This window comes from Chrysemys picta, chromosome 3 (assembly GCF_011386835.1).
Source record: "Chrysemys picta bellii isolate R12L10 chromosome 3, ASM1138683v2, whole genome shotgun sequence".
Lineage (NCBI taxonomy): Eukaryota > Metazoa > Chordata > Testudines > Emydidae > Chrysemys > Chrysemys picta.
The window spans coordinates 113,045,485-113,067,683 of NC_088793.1; the positions used below are offsets into that span (position 1 = coordinate 113,045,485).

General features: G+C 44.5%; 1 long non-coding RNA gene across 1 annotated transcript; it reads left to right on the forward strand.

Moving 5' to 3' along the window:
- Positions 1-770: 770 nt before the first annotated feature.
- Positions 771-6,733, forward strand: LOC135982383 (uncharacterized). The gene is made up of 2 exons (XR_010599718.1): positions 771-5,997; positions 6,473-6,733. It is a non-coding gene; the product is annotated as an uncharacterized LOC135982383 (long non-coding RNA).
- The last annotated feature ends 15,466 nt before the right edge of the window (positions 6,734-22,199 follow it).

Here is a 22,199-nt window from a genome sequence, read left to right on the forward strand (position 1 = left end):
AAGATGAACTCAAACTGGAACGGGTGCAGAGAAGGGCCACTAGGATGATCAGAGGAATGGAAAACCTGTCGTATGAAAGGAGACTAGAGGAGCTTGGGTTGTTTAGTCTGACCAAGCGAAGGCTGAGGGGGGATATGATTGCTATCTTTAAATATATTAGAGGGATTAATACAAGGGAGGGAGATGAATTATTCCAGCTTAGTACTAACGTGGATACGAGAACGAATGGATATAAACTGGCCGTGGGGAAGTTCAGGCTTGAAATTAGACGAAGGTTTCTGACCGTTAGAGGGGTGAAATATTGGAACGGCCTTCCGAGGGAAACGGTGGGGGCGAGGGACTTGTCTGGCTTTAAGATTAAGTTAGATAAGTTTATGGAGGGAATGGTTTAATGGTAAAACATAGTTGTCAAGGAAAACCAAGCAATGGTAGGTAAATAGCATAATGGCTAAAAGGGGTCAGGATGGAGACTCTTGCCTATATGCTCGGGGTCTTACTGATCGCCATATTTGGGGTCGGGAAGGAATTTTCCTCCAGGGCAGATTGGCTGAGCCTCTGGAGGTTTTTCGCCTTCCTCCGCAGCATGGGGCAGGGATCTCTAGCAGGAGGGTCTCTGCCGATTGAGGTCACTAATAACAGGATTGGGGACTTCAGCAGCAGAGTCCAGGGAAGGGGCGGGGATGGTTTTATGGCCTGCAGCGTGCAGGGGGTCAGACCAGATGATCATAATGGTCCCTTCTGACCTTAAAGTCTATGAGTCTATGAGTCTTATGAACATTAAGTGACACAGCAGTGATACTGTAGAACTATGTGTATGGAGTTCCAGCACTTATACAAAATATATATATTTATATAGAAAATAAAAATAATCCAGACAAGAGGGCAAAACTGACGCCACAGCACAGGTTTGATTGACATGTCCCCTAAGCAGCTACAGTACTTGTTTGAAGTTCCCTAGGACCATTCTATCCTTCAGCTGAAAGAACTTAGGGGCTGAGTCTCATTCTGACCTGTACGACACCGACAGAGCTCCATTGAATTCCATGGGATTATTCCTGATTTACACTGGTGTAAGTGAAAGCAGAATCAGGGCCATATTTTCCAATTCTAAACCTGGACAAGAAGCAAATGGCAGCAGATAAACTAAACTACGTCATTTAAATCAAAGTCCACCATATGGATCAGCTAGGTCCATGGTTCTTCCTTGAGGAATTTGGGCTGTTGCATGGGTCCTGGGAGTGAAAAGCAAACTGAAAACAGACCCAGCTGTCTCCCATTGGCAACAGCAGATTCAGATAACAACATTAAATGTGCTTTTCCCTCCGCAAGAGCTGTTGCTGAACTTTTGTCTTGGTGTAACAGAAACAGTAGATCACTTCAAATGAGGTGTACTTGAACCGGTGGCCAAATGAATAACTTTTACAAGTGGCAGATGGCCGCAGGTTGTTCCAAGGCATTGATTTCAGCGGTGGTGCTGGCAAACATTACCACCCATACACCATGCTTAGAGTCCAGAGGGGTATCCTGTGTTATTTAACTTGAATAGTGGGCTCCCTATGCAGAACACGTTCTTTAGCTTAGCTCCCTCTTGCCTGTCAGCCCATTTTGACTGTGTGCCAAACCTTTCTGATCTTATCTGCAGCTATCTGCCTTCTTTGGAAAGGTTTGGAGATCTGCTATTCCTTAACATGAAAGGGAATGCATTAATCTGATTGGCACCCTGGATAACATTTACTATTTGCTGATTTCACACTGAGCCAGGCTACTTTAAAAAAAAAAATGCTGTAAGAAATTTCAAGCATGTGTACAAAAAGGGTTCCCTTTGGCAGCTCTTAGCATGTGAACTCTGTGACCCAGGCTGCTGATGTGAAGTTCTAAAAGAGCAATAAATTAGAACCAGCCCAGGATTATTGGGACAGGGTCCTGCTACTCCTCTGAACATTTCCATTCCAAGTCATTGATGATGTAGTTTCACTGTGTAGCCATTCAGAAAACATGGGGCCAAATTCTTGACTGGCACAATGGAGTTACACCAGCAGAGAGTTTGGCTTATTGTGCAGAGATGCCAGTTCCGTTGAGTCTCCTGGTCTGTAAATTAGCATTGATTCTACACAAGGATTGATCAGGTGACATGGGAGGAGGGCCCATTATTAGTACAAATGGGTTTATTTAGTAGCACTGACAGCGTGCTTTGGGGTGTGCAAATCCCAAATAAAGACATGTGGCCAAATTCACAGGTGAGTTTAAGGCTACCTCTATGCTGTGAGCTAGGGCTGTGACTCCCAACTCACATCCGTGCTAGCTCTCATCAAGGTAGCATGCTAAAAATAGTGCAGCTAGGGTAGCATGAGCAGTGGCGAGTGACACTAAGCTAGCCATGCCAAGTACATACCAACTGCACTGCTAGCCCATGTGGCCACTGCCCCTCCTACCCACTGTTTTTAGCATGCTAGCTCGATGAGAGTATGTCTGTGTAAGCTGGGAATCCCAGCGTAGCCATATTCGGAGAAATTCAGTGGGAGGCTAAATTCATGTAACTTACACTTTCTTCCAGTCCCAGTCCCCACCCCTCCACAGGCATTTGGTGTGTTAAACAGACTCCATTGGGTCCAGCCTGCACTGGGGAAATTTTCTAAAAAATTCCCCCAGTTGCTGACAAACATCTACATGTTTTCCCAACATAGACAACATGGCCTAAAAGCCTTTTAAGATATGTCTACACTGCAGTTAAACACCCATGGCTGGCCTGGGCCAATTCACTCAGGCTACGGGGCTGTTTAACTGTGGTGTCGACTTTTGGGCTCTAGGACCCTGCGAGATGGGAGAGTTCTAGAACTCGGGCTACAGCCCAAGCCCAGAAGTCTACACTGCAATTAAACATCCTCTTAGCCCCAGTCCTGTGAGCTTGAGTCAGCTGGCACGGACCAGCCATGGGTGTTTAATTGTACCCTCAGATGCTGTCTACACTACAGTGGACACAATGCTAGCAACATCCCTGCTTAGGACCCTGATCCTTCAGAGATCTGCCTGTGCAGGCCTTTCTGCCCTTGCAAGGTCCCCTTGACTTCCAATTGGATGTTACGTGGGAGGATCACTGTGCAGGATTAAAATCGATAGCAGCGTGTTTGCCCTGTTTGTCACAGTGTGGACAGCGCTTGTCTATCTAAGGTATATGAAGATTGCTCACAGCATCTCTGTGACATGGATCAGTGCTATTATTCCCATTTGACAAAGGGAGGACTGAGGCACTGCTAGACTAGGACTAGATTCACAAAGAAAATTAGGCACCTAGAAAATCACTGGGATTCATAGAGCCTGAGTTAGGCATCTAGACTCCCTATACAGCAAATGGGGGATGAGAGCTGCCTTGGAATCGGTCTGTCAAAAGCCAGCATGCTAGAAGGTAGGCAGTGGGAGATACCAAGAAGAGGGGTGAGTGCTAAACCTGCTCCTCTCCCAAGGATAGACACCCAAGTCTAGGCTGCAGGGGAGGCGCCTTCCTCTATTTGAGTGTCTCAGCTGCAAACCTTCTCTTGGCATTAGGGTGGATCCACTCCCAATAATAGATAAAGAGGTGTCAATTCCAGGAGAGGCAACGCTGCTTTTGTAATGAGCCAGCCACTCCCAGTCCTTATTCAAGCCCAAATTAATGGTGTTAAATTTGCAAATGAATTTTAGTTGTGCAGTTTCTCTTTGAAGTCTGTTTCTGAAGTTTTTTTATTCAAGTGTAGCTACTTTTAAATCTGTTATAGAATGTCCAGGGAGATTGAAGTGTTCTCCTACTGGCTTTTGTATGTTACCATTCCTGATGTCCGATTTGTGTCCATTTATTCTTTTACGTAGGGAAAAGTAAACTCCCTTCTCTCTCAGAACAATGGGCACCTTTCCAGCCAGGACAATGATAGATTCTCATTCTCATGCTCCTTCCCATGCCCATCTCAATCAAGGGAATTCACTTAAAAAAAAAAATGTCCTCAACTGTGTGGAAGTCTGAGCGCCCTAGTGGGTTGGCAAATTCACACTAATTCCCATTGTTCTGGGTGCAATTCACATTACTTTCCTTTGTTCTGTGTTGGTGTGGGGGAGGGAGGCAGTTGTTTGGGACCAGGGGGTTGTAATCGTTCTTCTTCTTGTCTAAGACAGAAGGTTCTGCAATGCTGCCCTTGCTTCTGTTTTCATTAGAAACATTTTCATCAGTGAAAAGAGCTTTTCCTGATGCTGAAAGTCAAAGGTGGACACAAGTCACAAAAATTTGTCTCTGGATTTCAAACCCTTATAGAAGGTTTACATCCAAGACTTTGGACTCTGAAGCTCCCCTAATTCAGGAATGTTCAGATGCAAAGTTCTGGTTTGGATCTGTCTCTCTACTGATAACAGAAGTGTGACATCTGCTAAGGTGAAAGACTGCTTTCTTCTCCTAACGAAGACCTGCCTTTTCATAGCAGTAACTCAGAACAATGAGAAGGTAACAACGACACAGTTCTCACTCCTTGTAAAGCTAGAAGAACCATTATTTTTCACCTGTTTCAGTCCAGGTGGATGTTTCTATAGATAGATTCTTACTGTTCAGAAGTTGGAGAAAGAGCTATGTGTAGCCTTGAGAATTGCAGGTACATTTCAAATAAAACATGTGAAATTTGTTCCCCATTTCCTTTACCTGTCCGAACCTGAGTTCAGAGTTCATTGTTTGTCTCTCTCTATATTTGTCCATTACAAGGGATGTTGTCAATGCAATGAGCTCTAGAAATTGATTTACCTTAAAGATGACATTGTGAAATAGGGTTTGTATTATTGTAGCTCCACGGGATAAAATACATGTATAAGATTAGAACGCAGTGATGGGAAAGGGTTGGGTGGAGGCAAAATTAAATGTGCTGCTGCCCCTAATATGTGGTTTTAATTAAAAAAGAAAATAACACCATTTAGGAACACCATTTAAAGGAGGTCTAGGTCCAAATTTTGTGACTTGTGCCCACCTTTAATTTTCAGCATTATGAAAAGCTCTTTTCTCCTGGCATTGTGGGAAGATCCACCACTTCATCAGAGCCTCCAATTTCCCCTTCAGCTAAGATGAGCAGTCTTTGAATCCCATTGAAATCAATCCTGGATCATCTGCAGTTGATCTATTGTGTTGAAAAATGTGAGAGGTTTCTTCCTCCCAGAAATATGCATTCTCTCCTAACCAACCTTGCACTGCTCTTCCCCCTTGGAATTAATGGTTGAAACGTTTCGTGCTTTCTCGATAGGATTAACCTGGACAACTCTAACCACAGATCCCTGAATAACACTATGAACCAGCAGATACTTGTCATCTGCCCAAAGCTATTATCTCAGAATCTGAAAATAATATCACAAGTCTAATAGGTTTTCTTGGACATGTCTTCAAGGTTAAGTAAAAAAATTTCTTCCTGGTATTGTCAAAGTTCTCTCTCTTTTTACGGGACAGGATTAGATCTCTACTCTTTTCCAGTGGGAATCAATGGGCCTGATTCATGATTTCCTTGCCCTTTGTCAACATTTACACCTCCGCTAAGCAAGTTCAACAAGTTACCAAATCAGAATGGTAGCATTTGACATTAAGTAGAGGTGTAAATGAGAAAGTTTGACATGTCCAAACTGTTTTCATTCCATACAACCTGCCTCAGAAAAATCCTCCATATCCTTTGGCCCAGAAGAATCTCAAACCAAGATCTATTGACATAGTGCAGGCAAGAGGATCTGAGCACCATCATTGCCAGCAGGCGTTGAAGATGGATTGGCCATGTGCTTCGGGTGGAAACTGATTCCATCACCAGAGTAGCAATAAGATGGACACCTGAAGGCAAGCAAAAATGAGGCTGCCTGAAAACAACATGGCAAAGAGCTGTGGAAGCCAACCTGAAAAATCTGGGGCACAGCTGGGGAACCATTGAAAGACTTGCTAGAAACAGACAGGAGTGGAGGAGCTTCGTCGCTGCCCTAAATGCCAGAGGCGTAATGGGGACATGATGATGACAGGTATAAATGGTGACTTTTAACAGAGGGTGATTAACTATTGGAACAAACTACCAAGGGAAATATTGTAGTGGATTCTCCATTTCTCAATGTCTTCAAATCAAGACAGGTTGCCTTTCCAGAAGGTATGCTGTAGTAAAACACAAGTTATTGGGCTCAGTGCAGGGGTAACTGGTTAAAATGTTTGGCCTGTATTATATAAGAGGTCAGACTAGATGATCTAATAATGACCTTAAAAATCTCTGGCCTTAAAAATCTATGACGATGTACAGGAAGATGCAATCCCTGACCCAAAGAATTTACAATCTAATTTAAAACAAGCAACATACAAAGAGTTGGGGGAGAGGGACGTAATCAAATAAATACAATTTTATTCTACACATATACATTTGGATATTTGTTATTGTTACAGATAAGGGTCAATTAATCTTATCTTCCCTCAACCCACCTTTTATTAATTGGCTGCTTTTTTTTATAGGTATTACAACAGAGGTGAACCTGAAGAGGGATTTGAAGGCACAAAAATCGTAATGACTTCAAGTGATAAAAAAGGAGTAGGAGCAAATAATGTGACAGATATAAACCTCAGTTTAAGTCTTTAATGGTTTAAAAAATGCAAGGAATAAGTATGCCCAGAAAATATACTATCAGCATTGTCCCTAAACAGATTATTTTGCTAATAAAACTGTGTTTTGATTTTCTAATAAAAGTGCAGAAATATAGACTGTTCACTCTCTTCTTCACATTGTGCAGTGCCTTTCTTTCTGATTGTTAGGTTGAGGTTAATATTAGCTGGTTACTGGCAGGGTGGAGATGTGTCAACATGGGAAACGACTAGCCCCATCCTGTTTGCTAAGAGAATTCGGGTAAGTTCTCTGGGAGTTGGCTGCCTCCAGGCACTGGAGAGTGCAGGTCCAGTATCTGTATGTTTCTCCATAACATCTGCATGCTTTTTCTTTCAGTGCCTATCTCTGCAGGTGATCATTTATACCCAGTTTGAGGGGGCTGACCAGAACATAACTGCAAGCAAAGTTGTGAGTGTGCGCGCATGTGCAGTGGCTTTTCTTTTTCTGATGCATAGGCTGAAATTCTGCCAACATCTCTGCAGATGTAGAAGGCTCTGAACACTATGAAATTGCTGTAGTTTCACCATGCATGGGAACAAATCATGGAGAGGCTTGGAGGGGAACTTCACATCTCATGAGCATTGGTGGTGGTGGTTTGCTCTAGCTTTGTCTTCCCTGCAGAAGAAGGTGGGTTTTTTTTACATCCAGATAGCAAGGTGGTGGTAGTAATGCAGGTTAAGATCACTCTTATCTTTACATACTCTTATCTTTGTAATGTCATTTGCATTTATTCTGCTCCTATAAAAACAAATAAGGCAAAGTCACCAGAAAACCGCGCCCTTGGGGTAACCAGTTTGATTTGAAAGTCTTTTATAGCAGAGGTGGGCAAACTACAGCCCACGGGCCACATCTGGCCCGCAGGACCATTCTCCCCAGCCCCTGAGCTCCTGGTCCCTCCCCTGCTGTTCCCTCTCCCCCACGGCCTCAGCTCACTGTGCCACCAGTGCAATGCTCTGGGCAGCGGGGCTGCAAGCTCCTGGAGCAGCACAGCTGCAGAGCCCGGCCTGATCCGATGCTCTGTGCTGCGCAGTGCGTGGCTGGCTCCAGCTGGGCGGCGCGGCTGCCTGTCCTGGTGCAGCCGCACTGCCAGCCACCAGTGCTCCCGGCAACACGGTAAGGGAGCAAGGAGTGGGAGAGGGGGGGTTGGATAGAGGGCATGGGAGTTCGGGGGGTGGTCAGAGGCCAGGGGTGTGGATAGGTGTCGGGGCAGTCAGAGGGTGGGGAACTGGGTGGTTGAATGGGGGCAGGGGTTCCGGGGGCGCAGTCAGGAAGGAGAGGAGGGGTTGGATGGGGTGGCAGGAGGCAGTCAGGGGCAGGAGTTCCGGGGACGGTCAGGGAGCAGGGGGACTGGATGGGGCAGGGGTCCTGGGGGGCAGTCAGGAAGGAGAGGGGGTGTTGGATGGGGCAGTGGGGGGAAGTTAGGGGTGGGAGTCTGGGGACAGTCAGGGAGAAGGGGTGGTTGGATGGGGCAGCGGTCCCAGGGGGGGCAGTCAGGAAGGAGGGGGGGTTGGCTGGGGCGGCAGGGAGCAGTTTGGGTCAGGAGCAGTCAGGGGACACAGAGCAGGGGAGGTGGATGGGGCAGGGGTCCGGGGGGGGCATCAGGGAACATTTTGTTCTGCCTTGTTCTTCTTTAAGAAGGATTTCTGCATAGCAATATGGTCACATTAAGCAGAGATAGCTATAAGAAGTGATAATTATTAGAATAGTCAAAAAGCTAAGTAGATGAAAATCTCTATAAAATAGGGGCGGGCAAACGTTTTGGCCCGAGGGCTGCATTGGGTTTCAGAAATTGTATGGAGGGCCAGTTAGGGGAGGCTGTGCCTCCCCAAACAGGCAGGCGTGGCCCAGCCCCCGCCCCCTATCCGACCCCCCTTTCTTCTCGCCCCTGACGGCCCCCTGGGATTCCTGCCCCATCCAACCCCCCTAGTTCCCTGATGGCCTCCCCCCCCCCGGACCCCTGCCCCATCCACCCACTCTGCTCTCTGTCCCCTGACCAGCCATGCACCACACAGCACAGAGCACCGGGTCAGGCTGGGCTCTGCAGCTGCGCTGCCCCAGGAGCTCGCAGCCCCGCCGCCCAGAGCATTGCGCCGGTGGTGCAGTGAGCTGAGGCTGTGGGGGAGAGGGAACAGCAGGGAAGGGGCCGGGGGTGAGCCTCCTGGGCCAGGAGCTCAGGGGCTAGGGAGAATGGTCCCGCGGGCCAGATGTGGCCCACGGTCCGTAGTTTGCCCTCCTCTGCTCTAGCTCCATCCTCTTTGGAACCCCCCTTCAGGCTGCTATCAAATCCCCTCTCACTGTTCTCTTCTACAGACTAAATAACCCCAGTTCCCTCAGCCTCTCCTGGTAAGCAGGGCCGGCTCTGGCTTTTTTGCCGCCCCAAGCAAAAAGAACAAAACAAAACTGCGGGCAGGCTGGAGCGGCAAAGCAAAAAAAAAAAAAAAAAACACCTGCGGGGCGGCTGGCTGGAGTGGTTAAAGCACACACACATACACACACACACACAAAACCTCACGGGGCGGCCGGAGCAGCAAAGCAGGAAAAAAAAAAAACCTGCAGGGCGGCCAGAGCCAGGATGCAGGGGAACTCCCTGTGCTGCAGATGTGCAGCAGCGTGCACGCCTGGTCTAGCGGAGGGGAGAGGGAGGGAGCGGGGGGGGAGAGAGCAGGGGGGCGGCCAGGGCTTCAGCGAGACGCACACCACGTGGCCTCTCCCACCGCGCCACCTGCCAGGAGGGCTCTGCACCACTCTGGTAGGCTGGGAGGGAAGGACACGGGCTGTCCTGTCGAATTTGCTGCAGGGTGCTCCCCTCCTCCGCCCCCTCCGTCAGGGTGGCCAGAGTGGCAAACCAAAAAGAAAAAGGGGAAAAAAAGGGCGGCCGAAATGCCGCCCCTTGGACTCTGCCGCCCCAAGCACGAATTTGCTCGGCTGGTGCCTGGAGCCGGCCCTGCTTGTAAGTCATGTCCCCTCCGCTAGACTCTCTCCAATTTATCCACATCCCTTCTGTAGTGGAGGGACCAAAACTGGACGCAGTACTCCAGGTGTGGCCTCACCAGTGCCGTATGGAAGTGAATAATCAATTCCCTCGATCTGCTGGCAATGCTCCTACTAATACACCCCAATATGCCACTGGCCTTCTTGGCAACAAGGGCACACTGCTGACTCATATCCAGCTTCTCATCCACTGTAATCCCCAGATCTTTTTCTGCAGACCTGCTGCTTAGCCAGTCGATCCCCAGCCTGTAGCGGTGCGTGGGGATTCTTCCTTCCTAAGTGCAAGTCTCTGCGCTTGTCCTTGTTGAACCTCATCAGATTTCTTTTGGCCCAGATTTGTTTAGGTCACTCTGGACCCTATCCCTACCCTCCAGCGTATCTACCTCTCCCCCCCAGCTTAGTGTCATCCACGAACTTGCTGAGGGTGCAATTTAACCCATTATCCAGATCATTAATAAAGATGTTGAACAAAACCGGCCCCAGGACCGACCCCTGGGGCACTCCGCTTGATACCGGCTGCCAACTAGATGTTGAGCCGTTGATCACTACCCATTGAGCCTGACAATCTAGCCAGCTTTCTATCCACCTTATAGTCCATTCATCCAATCCATACTTCTTTAACTTGCTGGCAAGAATACTGTGGGAGACCATATCAAAAGCTTTTCAAGACCTGATTTAACATGGGCTTTATGTGGGATTTAAGCAGTACATAGGGCATTGTGTGGGCCTCTATCTGCTCAAAGGTAAATCTAACCACCAAAATGTACAGTTTGCTTTTTTCCCCACATAAGTATGTCTGAGCAAATCATGCTTCTCTTGGCCCTAGGTGACCCAATGCTGGATCATTATTTGTCCTTGTGGTTGTTGTTGAACTTGAGAACATTCAGTGCACTCTCTTGTAAGAGCTCAATGAGATGTGTGTAGTATGGTCATGTACATGATTTTTATGAATGGACAGTTTTGTATTAGAACATTGACTAGTGATATGCTTGTCAGAACAGGAAATACGAGTCGTCTTCTAAAATAAACATTTGGGGTTTTGATTGGCTGGATAGTTGGATTCCAATTCTGTGTTGGTTAAGATCACCAAGGTTTATTTATGGAGTTATTTTTGTTCTTGGGTTTTATTTGAAATATCAGCATTTTTCCACTGTAACCACAGGCTATTCTCACCACAGTAGGAAGAGTATTAATATGCAAGATGCAGCAGAAGATTTTAAGTTTAACTCCAGAAACTGAGAACATTCATCAATCAAAGGGGTAGCTAGACAGTTGTGGTTCTATTCTATCCAAAAAGTGTCATTAACTCAGCCCCCTGCTCCTTGTGCTGCTCCGGAACAAAGGACTTTGAAACCCAAACTCAAATGTTAGAAAATGAGGGGATGCTCAGTTGAGGTCTCTATGTATTCCTGAAAAGAACATTGCTGTTAGGAGGAAAAACAAAGCACAAACATATGAAAACCAGGAAATTCACAGTTAAGGTGCTGCTTCCTACGCAGAACAACTGGACCCAAGTGGGAGAAATAAGTAGTAGAAAGGTCACATCATCAACACTGAAACCATACTTTATATCATGTAAAATGGAAACTTAAATTATTTTAAATAACATGACATGTAAAATATACAGGATATAGAGTACATATATGTCAGTTAGTTATATTTTGTAAAATAGGAAAAGCATATACACACCGTAAATCAAAAAACGAATCAAACAAAAATAGGCCATAGAGCGTGCCCCTAAATTCTCTGAATTACCAAGCTGCCAGGGTCATCAGTGCAGCATTTAGCTTTGACTCCCTGTAGTAGCTAGCAGCCTGCCTCCCCCAACCCTAACCTCTTTCAGGATTTAGATCTTGTTCCTCATATACTGCAGACCTCAAAGGGGGCTCCAGAGGAATTGAAACAGTCAATGCCTGGGCACAGTACAAATGAGTTTGGAGAAGTGTTTTATGCAAATCATTATAGAGAAAGGAAAGGACCAAGGCTAGGGACAAAAATATTCACATAAAAAAGCAATCAATGATCACTATATATCATTATTTTTATAAATGAAGCTCCCTAATGTGTTAAGTTTTTTCCAAACTCAAAGGAAGACACAATCCCTGTGCCAAAGACCTTCCAATCTACAATCCCATGGCATAAAACACAGAGCTGTCACTACACAGACTATAGCAGCATAGCTAGCTATGCTGTGATGACCCCATAGTATACAGACAGAAGGGGGAGTTTCTCTTGTTATAGGAACACCATCTCCCTGAGCAACAGTAGCTAGGTTAACAGAAGCCCTCTTCCATTGACCTACCTGCATGGATGCTAGGGGTTAGGCCGGCATAGCAATGTCACTCAGGGGTGTGGATTTTTCACACTCTTTAGTGACAGAGCTACGTTGGCCTACATTTTAAGTCTAGACTAGGTCTAAAAAGTGCAGTGATGCATGTTTGTGCAATGAAGTTTTTAGAAACATGCACAGGCTATTGAGGAATCTGCAGCCTGGATGACAGACCTCTGAGGGGTCCAGTTTTGATGCGCACCACCAGAGCTTCATTCTGTATTGGTAAAAGGAGACATTTTAGAATTCTCTAGGCAGTGGAAATTGGACTGACTGTCTTACATAGTTTATTTCCTTTATTAATTATTCTCTAATAGGTCAAAGCAAGTAAAGTACAGTTTACTGAACGCTTAGCCACCTATTTGTAGGAAGACAAAAGGGGTGGAAATCCTAATTCAAAAGAGAGAAATATGCACTGGCTTCCTGCCTGCATTTTGTCTCCAAATTTCTTGGGTTGCTGAACCTTTGATGCTACATAATATACAAGATGTTCCACAATTTGAAAAGTACCCAGTTGTTTATACTGTGCTCATCACCTTAGTAATTGAGTTCCTAGTGATCCTAACCCTGCAGCCTTTTCCTGTCTTATTATCAGCGATTAACATCAAAGTCAGAAAAACTGAGAAGGACTATTCCATTTGTTAATTGAAAGGAATGTACCTTGTTTAATATATATCATGGCATGACATGTAGACTGTGAGATAAGTAGCAGACTGATTACATGGTTACTATTTGGAGGCAATACTCACTCATACATTCAGAACTGTCAGACTGGGGGAACAACTATAGTATGCTCCTAAAGTCTGCCCATTTTGTGAGGCCAAAATAAGATGCAACTGATAGTAAAGTGTGTATATCTCAATCATAAGAAAATCTCAGTTCTTTCTAGCATGTTTTGATCAGCAGTGAAATAGTTAATAGTAACATTTAGGATGCTGTTAGTAGACATCAGAGTTAACATAACATTGAGATGAATGGGAGCAGTTCACGCTTCTCACAGATACTGTTTTGTGCTATCTGCTGACTCAAGCTGACTGATGTGTTGGTCACATTTTGAAAGCTCATATTTTGAAAGCTGCCTTCACAGCCGTTTAAGGTCTGCTAGAGAGATGTTTCTAAAAAATAAAACCTCAGAATATGGAGCAATGTGGAAGCCATCATGAGTGGGTCTCCTCTTGCTGTGCTGCCTATGAGGCAGCCCAAATTAATCTCTGCCCATACAGTGCATGATCTGTATGCTCTATTTGGGAATATACCAGCCTTTACTATTCAGTTCATCCCTGTATCTATTTATGATACCTTTAGGTATCCTTTGAACCATAGGAGCAGCAGAAAAAAGGTCTTACAATGCATCTGTCCCATTTGTGTAAAAATATATATTTTTAAATTTGGCATAGAGATTTCAGGGATGTTTGGGTCCTCTGTAGGCTCAACTTTGCTACATGTGCTCTGCTGCTATCTCGAAACAGTATTTAAATTTGGAAATGACTGCAGACAGTCTGATAAATAAAACTTCATCACTGTGCCACTTTGTCAATCATTAGTCCTTCATTTTACACATTATCAATAACATTAGAAACAGAGACTGATTGATAGAATACCCCTTTGCTCTATATAACAACAACCACTACATTACAACTGCACAAACCATGGCTGCTTAAATGTGGTCCTAATGAGGAAGCTGTGTTAGGGGACATTATGGTCTTGATTTCAGTGCTGCTGGGACTTATAGCTAAAATATTTTTATTCCTTCCTTGAGTCTGCCAACCAAGGTGTTGCTGTATTTAGGGAGGCATGCAAACAAACCTCCTGAGTTTCAAATTACTTCTTATGTATGTAAACAAAAACACAGATAGTGTATGATACAGAGAATCAAGATAAGACAATATCAAAAGTGATAGCAAAATTAATTCTGGTATGAAAGATTCCCAATATAAATTATTTTTATTTTGTTTTATATCATGGTAGTTCTGCCATTGAGGTCCTATGCCCCTCCCAGAAAATAAAATCAGTGTAAAGGCCCTTTGTCTATAGAGACGAATGTTAGCTCCTTCTCTCAATCTAGTGCCTAATATAAGGGACTTTCTGAACTCTTGAGAGTCTGTTTATCATAGGTGATTTTTCACTTTCTTTGGCATTATTTGTAATTATTATTTGTATCATAGTAGCTCCTCGATGCCCTAGTTTGTATGGGGGCCCCATTGTGTGGGGGACTGTACACACACAAACTCTGATCCTGCAACTGACAGTGTGTCCTGCTGCACACTTGCAGAGTCCAACTCTAATCAGAGATGGAATGAAGAGACTGAAATCAGTGGGGTACTGTATAGGTGCAGTACTGTACCCAGACAGTTGGAATGGGAGAATCAGGACCATCAAGCAGAAGACAACACTCCCTGCCCAAGCAGCTCATTATATCATTTCCCAATTTGCTCAGTCCTCATTTGTAGCATTCTTCCATATTTAAACTTTAAGTTGATTTCCATTTTTGTAACACAGTCCTTTTGGCAATGGCCATTGCTCTTAAAAGAAATTTGTTGTGCACTCACAAGATCTCTTAGATCCCATAATATTAGGATCTGTGTCCCTGCACTAAACTCTACCCACTGACAGAGATTTCAAAAAACTTTGTATTTACTCCTCAGGGTAGTGCGGAATCTGGCAAGGATCTTAACGTGAGAAAAATAAAAAGGAGAAGAGGCGAGAGTGGCATTTTAAATGCACGTATTAGTCTTACTTTCCTATCCAGAATTACAAAACCGCTTCTGATGTAAGTTTACCAAGAACAGCTCCCCACAAACCTACACAATGTAACAACTGTTTAGAAGCTTCTCATCTATCTTTTGTGCGTGCGTATGTTCTGATTATCTGCATCTTCATATCTTAATACATGCAGAATAAAAACAGACAAATAGTGCTAGGAAAATGCTAATGTCATGATACACAGTAGTCCTGATTAGTGAGCAGTATATTAAGACTATAGTCTTATTCGCGATTAATTTTGTAATTTTTTTTAACAAGCTGTGATATGTCGTTACATACATTGTTGGGTAAACTTGTGAGGAAGAGAGGGAAATGTATCCCACTTCCTTTCACTTGAAGAGTGCACAAAGTGTTAATTCTTTCATGGGCAAATAATGCTACTGGTGAGTTTTCATTTATAGTAATTTACCCATTGACACAGGGAGTTGGGTACAATGTTTAATGGGACAAACTCTGGGCATCAAAGGGCATCAGTAGAAAGGAAATAGGACTGTGCTACTGCTTACACAGTGTTTCCAAGATTTCAATGACTGTTTAATGGGTTTTAAGTGGAAATGGGCCTGATATCAAAGCCTGCTTTTAAATTCCCCCAAACCTTTGGGGAGGGGTTCAACATCTCATCCCGGATATGAATTTCACCATCTCTAAAACAGGATGGACCAAATGCCAGATGAGACCCCTGGCACATTTTGATGATTATGATCCTTGCATAAGTAGGGGGTGCACAAAGCAAAAGCCCTATTCTAGCCCAGAAGCTGGAGGAGCTAGAGTATAAGGGCATAAGGGGCTGCCTGCTCCCTAGGTTGGATGTTCTCCTCATCAATTCCGTTGTACTTTCCCTACACAAAGTGCATTTCTTTTGGCTTTGAGAGATGGTGTATTTTACCTCACAGATCTAAAACTTGCTTCCTAGAGCACCAAGATGTAAGAAATTCAGCTCAGGACAGAATGGTCATTCAACTGACCAATATGTAAGAAATAGTTTATAATATATACTCTCATTTTGTTGATCTGTTAATTCTCAATGTACATATTGTATCATGGAAATGTGGCGGAGTGTCTCTGTAATTAAGGCTGCGACTGCCCTTCCATCCCCACTAATTCTGGCGCCCACTGGAAGGACATGTATAATATTACTTTTATATGAGTAACTGTGCAAATAAGATGGTATAAAGTCAGTATGAGAGTGATTATGCTAATGTCTTTGTGTGTACCCAGTGCAAACAACAGTTTCAGAAGCCTGAGTAAATTTGGGCTGAGCAGATTGCTCAGGCAGTTAAAAATTTTATTAAAGTTAATGTTTAAAATTAAATATACACAAGTTAAGAGGGAAGGTCCAGTACATCTGGGGTCAGGCTTGAGTTATGAGGGATTACAGGTATCAGTTACAAGGATGAAGAGATACATACATATCACATAACCAGCATAGACCCAGATTGGGGTGTGGGAGTTTTTAAAGATAATTTAAAGTTATCAGTGGATAAGTGGGCTCGGGTTCACCACCCATGGAATGTATAAAGAGTCCAAGTCAGTATCGGTGTAGCAAATAAGTACATGGGTGGGGTGCGGCCCTTGGTTCTTCAGGGAAGGAAGTGGGTTATTTCCCTGGTTGGTGGTCTCGATTACTCAACGTGGTATTGACGGTGTCCCGTGATGTGTTCCCTATAAATGTCTCTGGACCACCTGATGGTGTCCGACACCATGAGCTGTCTCATGAGCCGGGCGTAGCGTTGACTAACTCCGCACACTCTCAGTACCGGCTCGTTGTGGGGGTCCCACGAGCCCAGAGCTCCCACGATCAGGACGTGTATCAGGGTCTCAACCAGCAGGGTGTACTTCAACACCTTCCATGCTTGTGCCTTGTGGAAGGCTGGCGGTCTGTTTTCAAATGGAACCATGACGTCTACCATGAGGACCTTCTTCTTTTCTGCATCTGTCACAATGATGTCGGGTCGCAGTCGGCTCTCTGTCCTGGGGATGGCAAAGTCGAGGGTGATCTTCCCCAGAGACAGCGGGATGGCTTTCACCAGCTGGTTCTGGATGGCATTGTGGTGGTGCATCCAGGCTCTGGAGTGCTGTTTGCATCCACACAGGACGTGGGGCAGGGTCTCGTTGGCGTAGCCACACTTCCTGCAGCACTTGTCTCGGTTGCTGTGGCGGATAGCTCTGTTGAGGGGAACGCAGTTGAGTTGGGCCCTGTGGATGAACCACCAGTCGGCGAACCTGGTGAAGCTGCCTCCGGGGAAGTGGTTGCTGGCATCCCACATGCTGGACACCTCGAACACCTTGCCCTGGTCTGGCTTCCACTTGAGGTTCTCGGCATAGTGGCAGCGGATGGCATCTTTCAGGGTCCTTTCCAGCATTGTTCTGGCGGTCGGGGTGATGATGGTGTGGTCCGGGGTCTTTATGCATGGCACCAGTATTCCCAGCTCCGGGCGCTCCTTGCACCACTTCCAGCCGCAGCCGATCCTCTTAAGACAACTGCCTTCACTCCAAAGGGCCTTCACTCCAAACAAAGGGAGTGCTTTACTAAACAGTCAACATCCCTTCTCAAATACTCAGAAATGCTGTAATCAAGTTACACCTTTCAATTTGTGGGCAGAGTTAGAAGGGAATTTTGTTTTCTATTGCCTAATTTATGTTAATTGGTTATTTCATTTTTACATATGGGATAGTAAAAATATTAGTTTTTTTGCCTGATACAATATGATGAAAGCGTGATAAGTTTTTCTATCTGCAAAAGAAGGAGGATCTCAAGTTTCCTGTAGGGCTTATGGTTTACATTACACTTTGTACATAAATGCTTTTTGCATTCTAAATCCAGTGTTAGACGTATTTTTAAAATTCTTATGTTCTGAAATAGAAGCTTCAGAATGTTGTGTCGGCATTTGGCAGATATCTCGAGAGTGTCATGAACTATTACTGCCTGAAGAACTTGGCAGGCATTACACAGCCCCTGTGCACCTTGCAAGTGTATAGGAGTCCATGAACAACTTAATTATTGAGCATCTGTATAGCCATTCCTGGGCACTTTGCAAAGTCTCTATTTCCTCCTGCCTTCCTCAGGAAACGTGTCAGTCTCTGCAGAACTCACAAATTGTGCCTGACCTCTTGAGCATGTTAAAAACTGTATTAATGCAAACTATTGGCGTGTAATGATTTGTTTGCATCTGTTAAGGACAAATGCTGCTAAGCCATATTACTGCCTGAACAATTTGGCAAGTGTGTCTGAATCCCTGTGCACCTTTCAAAGTGTGGTGCTGATATACTTGCTAAGTTTAGAGACACTTAACTGTGCAGGGGTTTACGTGGAATGGTACTTCCTGGTACTAAAGGAAAGGGGTGTGTGTTGTAGGTAGGCCAGATGAAAAGCAGTTCTGTGGCCCACATCTCTGTAAAGTATGCAGATCCTTTGGTCAAACATCCATTTAGGGATAGTGTAGCAGGCCATAACCACGGACAGCCTAAGGGCTGTATCAGCAGCCATGCTGGTGACCTGAGGGTTCTGCAGAAGATGATGCCACATTCCTCTGTTTAGTTTCCTTTTACAAAGACTCTTTAGCTGACCATTACACAGGTGATGAGAAGTTCACCCGTTAGAACTATTGTGTCCACAAACACACATTTACCTTCTAAAATGATGTTGGCTACTTTAAAAAGAAACACACACACATACACAACACAGTCCCTGTGGTAAATGGCGAACCCCATGGATTTTGCCAGTTTTCAAGGACTTCGATGGAAAAAGTTGTATAATGCTACATTGAAATACCGTAGTTTTTTCATGGTTTACTTGTAACTCTGGCATAAACTCACACAATTCAAGCACAGAAGCCATGGATTTTAACTGACTAAGCTATGGAACTGAGACCTGGAAACCATGGAAAACAGACACCCAGGGACTCAGTAATGGAAAGCAAGGAAGATCACCATCTTCAACCCTAATTTATCCATTATGTTGGATGGAAAGAAATACAGCCTCTTCCAGTTTTTCCAGTGACTATCATTCCTTTGCACTCATTTCAAGAGAGAAGCCGATGAAAAGCTAATAAATCCAGGGAGAGTGGAGAGAGGAAAAGATCACAGAAAAGAATAAAATTAAACAAAGTCCTTAAAATCAGTGAAAACTGACAGAGCCAATGCTAAAGGCTGCCAAATTTAAAGAACAGGAAAGAAATAAAGAAACAGAAGTGTCAAAATAAAAGTAGAAATATCAAAAGGAAAACGAGTCCTTTGTGGGCTAGATTGTATACAGATATTTAAGGCACCATCTTTCTTTTAGTCGAGTGCCCATGACTCCCACTGACTCTGGTGGGAGTTGAGAGCCCCCAGGCTGTTAAATTTTTGCAGTCCTTGCAATCAGCCAGAATGCCCTTGCTGTCTATCCCCAGGATTGAGCTTCCAGGAGCAGGCAGGCAGGACATTCTCCTCATGATTCCTTGGCTCTAATCTGTATTCCTTTTTAACGTGGGTTAATGCCAGCAGAGTTTGGAGGGTTGCAGGACATGTTGCAAGACACAATTTTTTAACTCTGGCTTTTTCTTAATTTGACACTGTGAGCCATCTGTTATGCTTATTTCAGTCGGGGGGTGGTAGTGTGTTTGATCTGTGCCAGTTTCTGGCATTAGCTTGTTTTGTAGCACACAATCAGTGCAATACACATTTTAAAATAAACACAGGACAGGTGATGTTATGGATCTCTCCCAGAGGTATAGACCCACAGCAAGTAGTAAGCCCCAAGAGGCTGTCAGTAGTCACCCATAGAAATGAATGACAGAAGATATACTGTAAAAAGCAACAGAGGGTCCTGTGGCACCTTTAAGACTAACAGAAGTATTGCGGTATCTGAAGAAGTGAGGTTCTTACCCACGAAAGCTTATGCTCTCAATACTTCTGTTAGTCTTAAAGGTGCCACAGGACCCTCTGTTGCTTTTTACAGATTCAGACTAACACGGCTACCCCTCTGATAGAAGATATACTTTGAGCCTCAATATAGAGATAACCATCCATTCAAGGAAGTTGAGCACCAGAAAATATTTTCCAGGAGCCATGGCAATTGTAATTATAAACAGAGACACAGAACGGTCCACCTAACATGGATCAACAAGAAAGCACCCAGCTACTGTGAGGTGCTGATAAATGAGTCCCAGAAAGTAAGTCACTGTGACACAGGTGCTGACTCCGTGGCTGCTCCCGGGCAGGAAGAAGTGGAGTGGAGGCAGGAAGAGGCAGGGTGGGGGTTTGTGGGGAAGGGGTGGACGGGGACGGGGACGGGGACTGGGGCAGAGCTGAGGTTGAGCACTCCCCGGCAACTCATAAAGATGGCGCCTATGCATTGCTACACTAATCCTTCACTAGAGAAATGTACCAATGATTGAAGCTGGCAAGTGATGAGGAATAGGTAGGAATTCTTTTAAATGCCATCAACAAATAACATTGAAGCATATCACTAAAATCCATGATATGCCCACACCTTGAATACTGCGTGCAGATGTGGTCGCCCCATCTCAAAAAAGATATATTAGAATTGGAAAAGGTTCAGAAAAGGGCAACAAAAATGATTAGGGGTATCGAACAGCTTCCGTATGAGGAGAGATTAATAAGACTGGGACTTTTCAGCTTGGAAAAGAGGCAACTAAGGGGGGATATGATAGAGGTCTATAAAATCATGAGTGGCATAGAGGAAGTAAATAAGGAAGTGTTATTTACTGCTTCTCATAATACAAGAACAAGGGGCCACCAAATGAAATTAATAGGTAGCAGGTTTAAAACAAACACAAGAAAGTATTTTTTCACGCAACGCACAGTCAACCTCTGGAACTCCTTGCCAGAGGGTGTTGTGAAGGCCAATACTATAACGGGGTTCAAAAGGAAGCTAGATAGATTCATGGAAGATAGATCCATCAATGGCTATTAGCCAGGATGGGCAGGAATGGTGTCCCTAGCCTCTGTTTGCCAGAAGCTGGGATTGGGTGACAGGGCATGGATCACTTGATGATAACCTCTCTATTCATTCCCTTTGGTGCACCTGCCCTTGGCCACTGTCAGAGGACAGGATCCTGTGCTTGATGGACCTTTGGTCTGACCCAGTATGGCCATTCTTATGTTCTTCATAGATTCATAGAGATTAAGGTCAGAAAGGATCATTAAATCATCTAGTCTGACCTTCAGAATAGCAACATTAAATTTCACACAGTTCCCCTGTACTCAGCCCAAAGACTCGTGTTTGGCAAAGCATATCTTCCAGAAAGGGACCAAGTCATGATCTAAAGCCATCAAGAGATGGAGAATCCCTCTCTTCCCTTGGTAGTTTGTTCCAGTGGTTAATCACTCTCACTGTATAAATTTGTGCCTTATTTCTCATTTAAATTTTTCTGGCTTCAACTTCCAGCCCTTGGTTCTTGTTGGGCCTTTCTTCGATAGATTTAGAGAGTCCTTAAGTACCTGGTATTTTCTCCTGATGAAGATATTTATACATTGTAATCATATCACTTCTGAATCTTTTTTTATATATTAATTAAACAGATTAAGCTCTTGAAATCGCTCAATCTAAGGGTAAGTCTATACTTTGCTTACCGCCGGACCCGGAGGTAAGCAATCAATCTTCTGGGATCGATTTATCCCATCTTGTCTAGAAGTGATAAATCGATCCCGGAAGTGCTCGCCGTCGACGCCGGTACTCCTGCTCCGCGAGAGGAGTACGCGGAGTCGACGGGGGAGCCTGCCTGCCGTGTCTGGACCCGCAATAAGTTAGATCTAAGGTACTTCAACTACGTTATTCACGTAGCTGAAGTTGTGTATCTTAGTTCGAAGTGGGGGGTTAGTGTGGACCAGGCCTAAGAGTATGTCTACACAGGGATAAAAAACCTGTGGCTTGCCCAGGTCAGCTGACTCAGGCTTGCAGGGATTGGGCTCCCTCCAGGCTGAAAAATTTGTTAGTAGATGTTCAGGCTCAGGCTGGAGCCTGAGCTCTGGGACTCTGTGAGGTGGGAGGGTCCCAGAGCTCAGGCTCCAGTCCGAGCCTGACCATCAACACAACAACTTTTAGCCCCACAGCCCTCCCATGAGCCTAAATCCACTGACCCAGGCCAGCCATGGGATTTTTTTATCCTTGTGGCTCTTTTCTGTACCATCGCCAATTTTTCAATATCCTTTTAAAAATGTGGACATCAGAACTGTATGCACTATTCCAGTATCACTGCCATATATAGAGGTAAAATCATCTCCTTACTCCTACTTATTGCTTCCCTGTTTATACTTCCAAGGATCACACTGGCCTTTTTACCACAGCATCACATTGGGAGTTCATATTTAATTGCTTGTCCATTGTGACCCTAGATACGTTTCAGAGTCACTACTATGGAGGATATAGTCCCTGATTCTGTAAGTATGCCTTGTGTTCCTTTTTCCTAGATGTATAATTTTGCATTTGGCTGTATTAAAATGCATTTTGTTTGAATGAGCCCAGCTTACCAAGTGATCCATATCACTCTGTA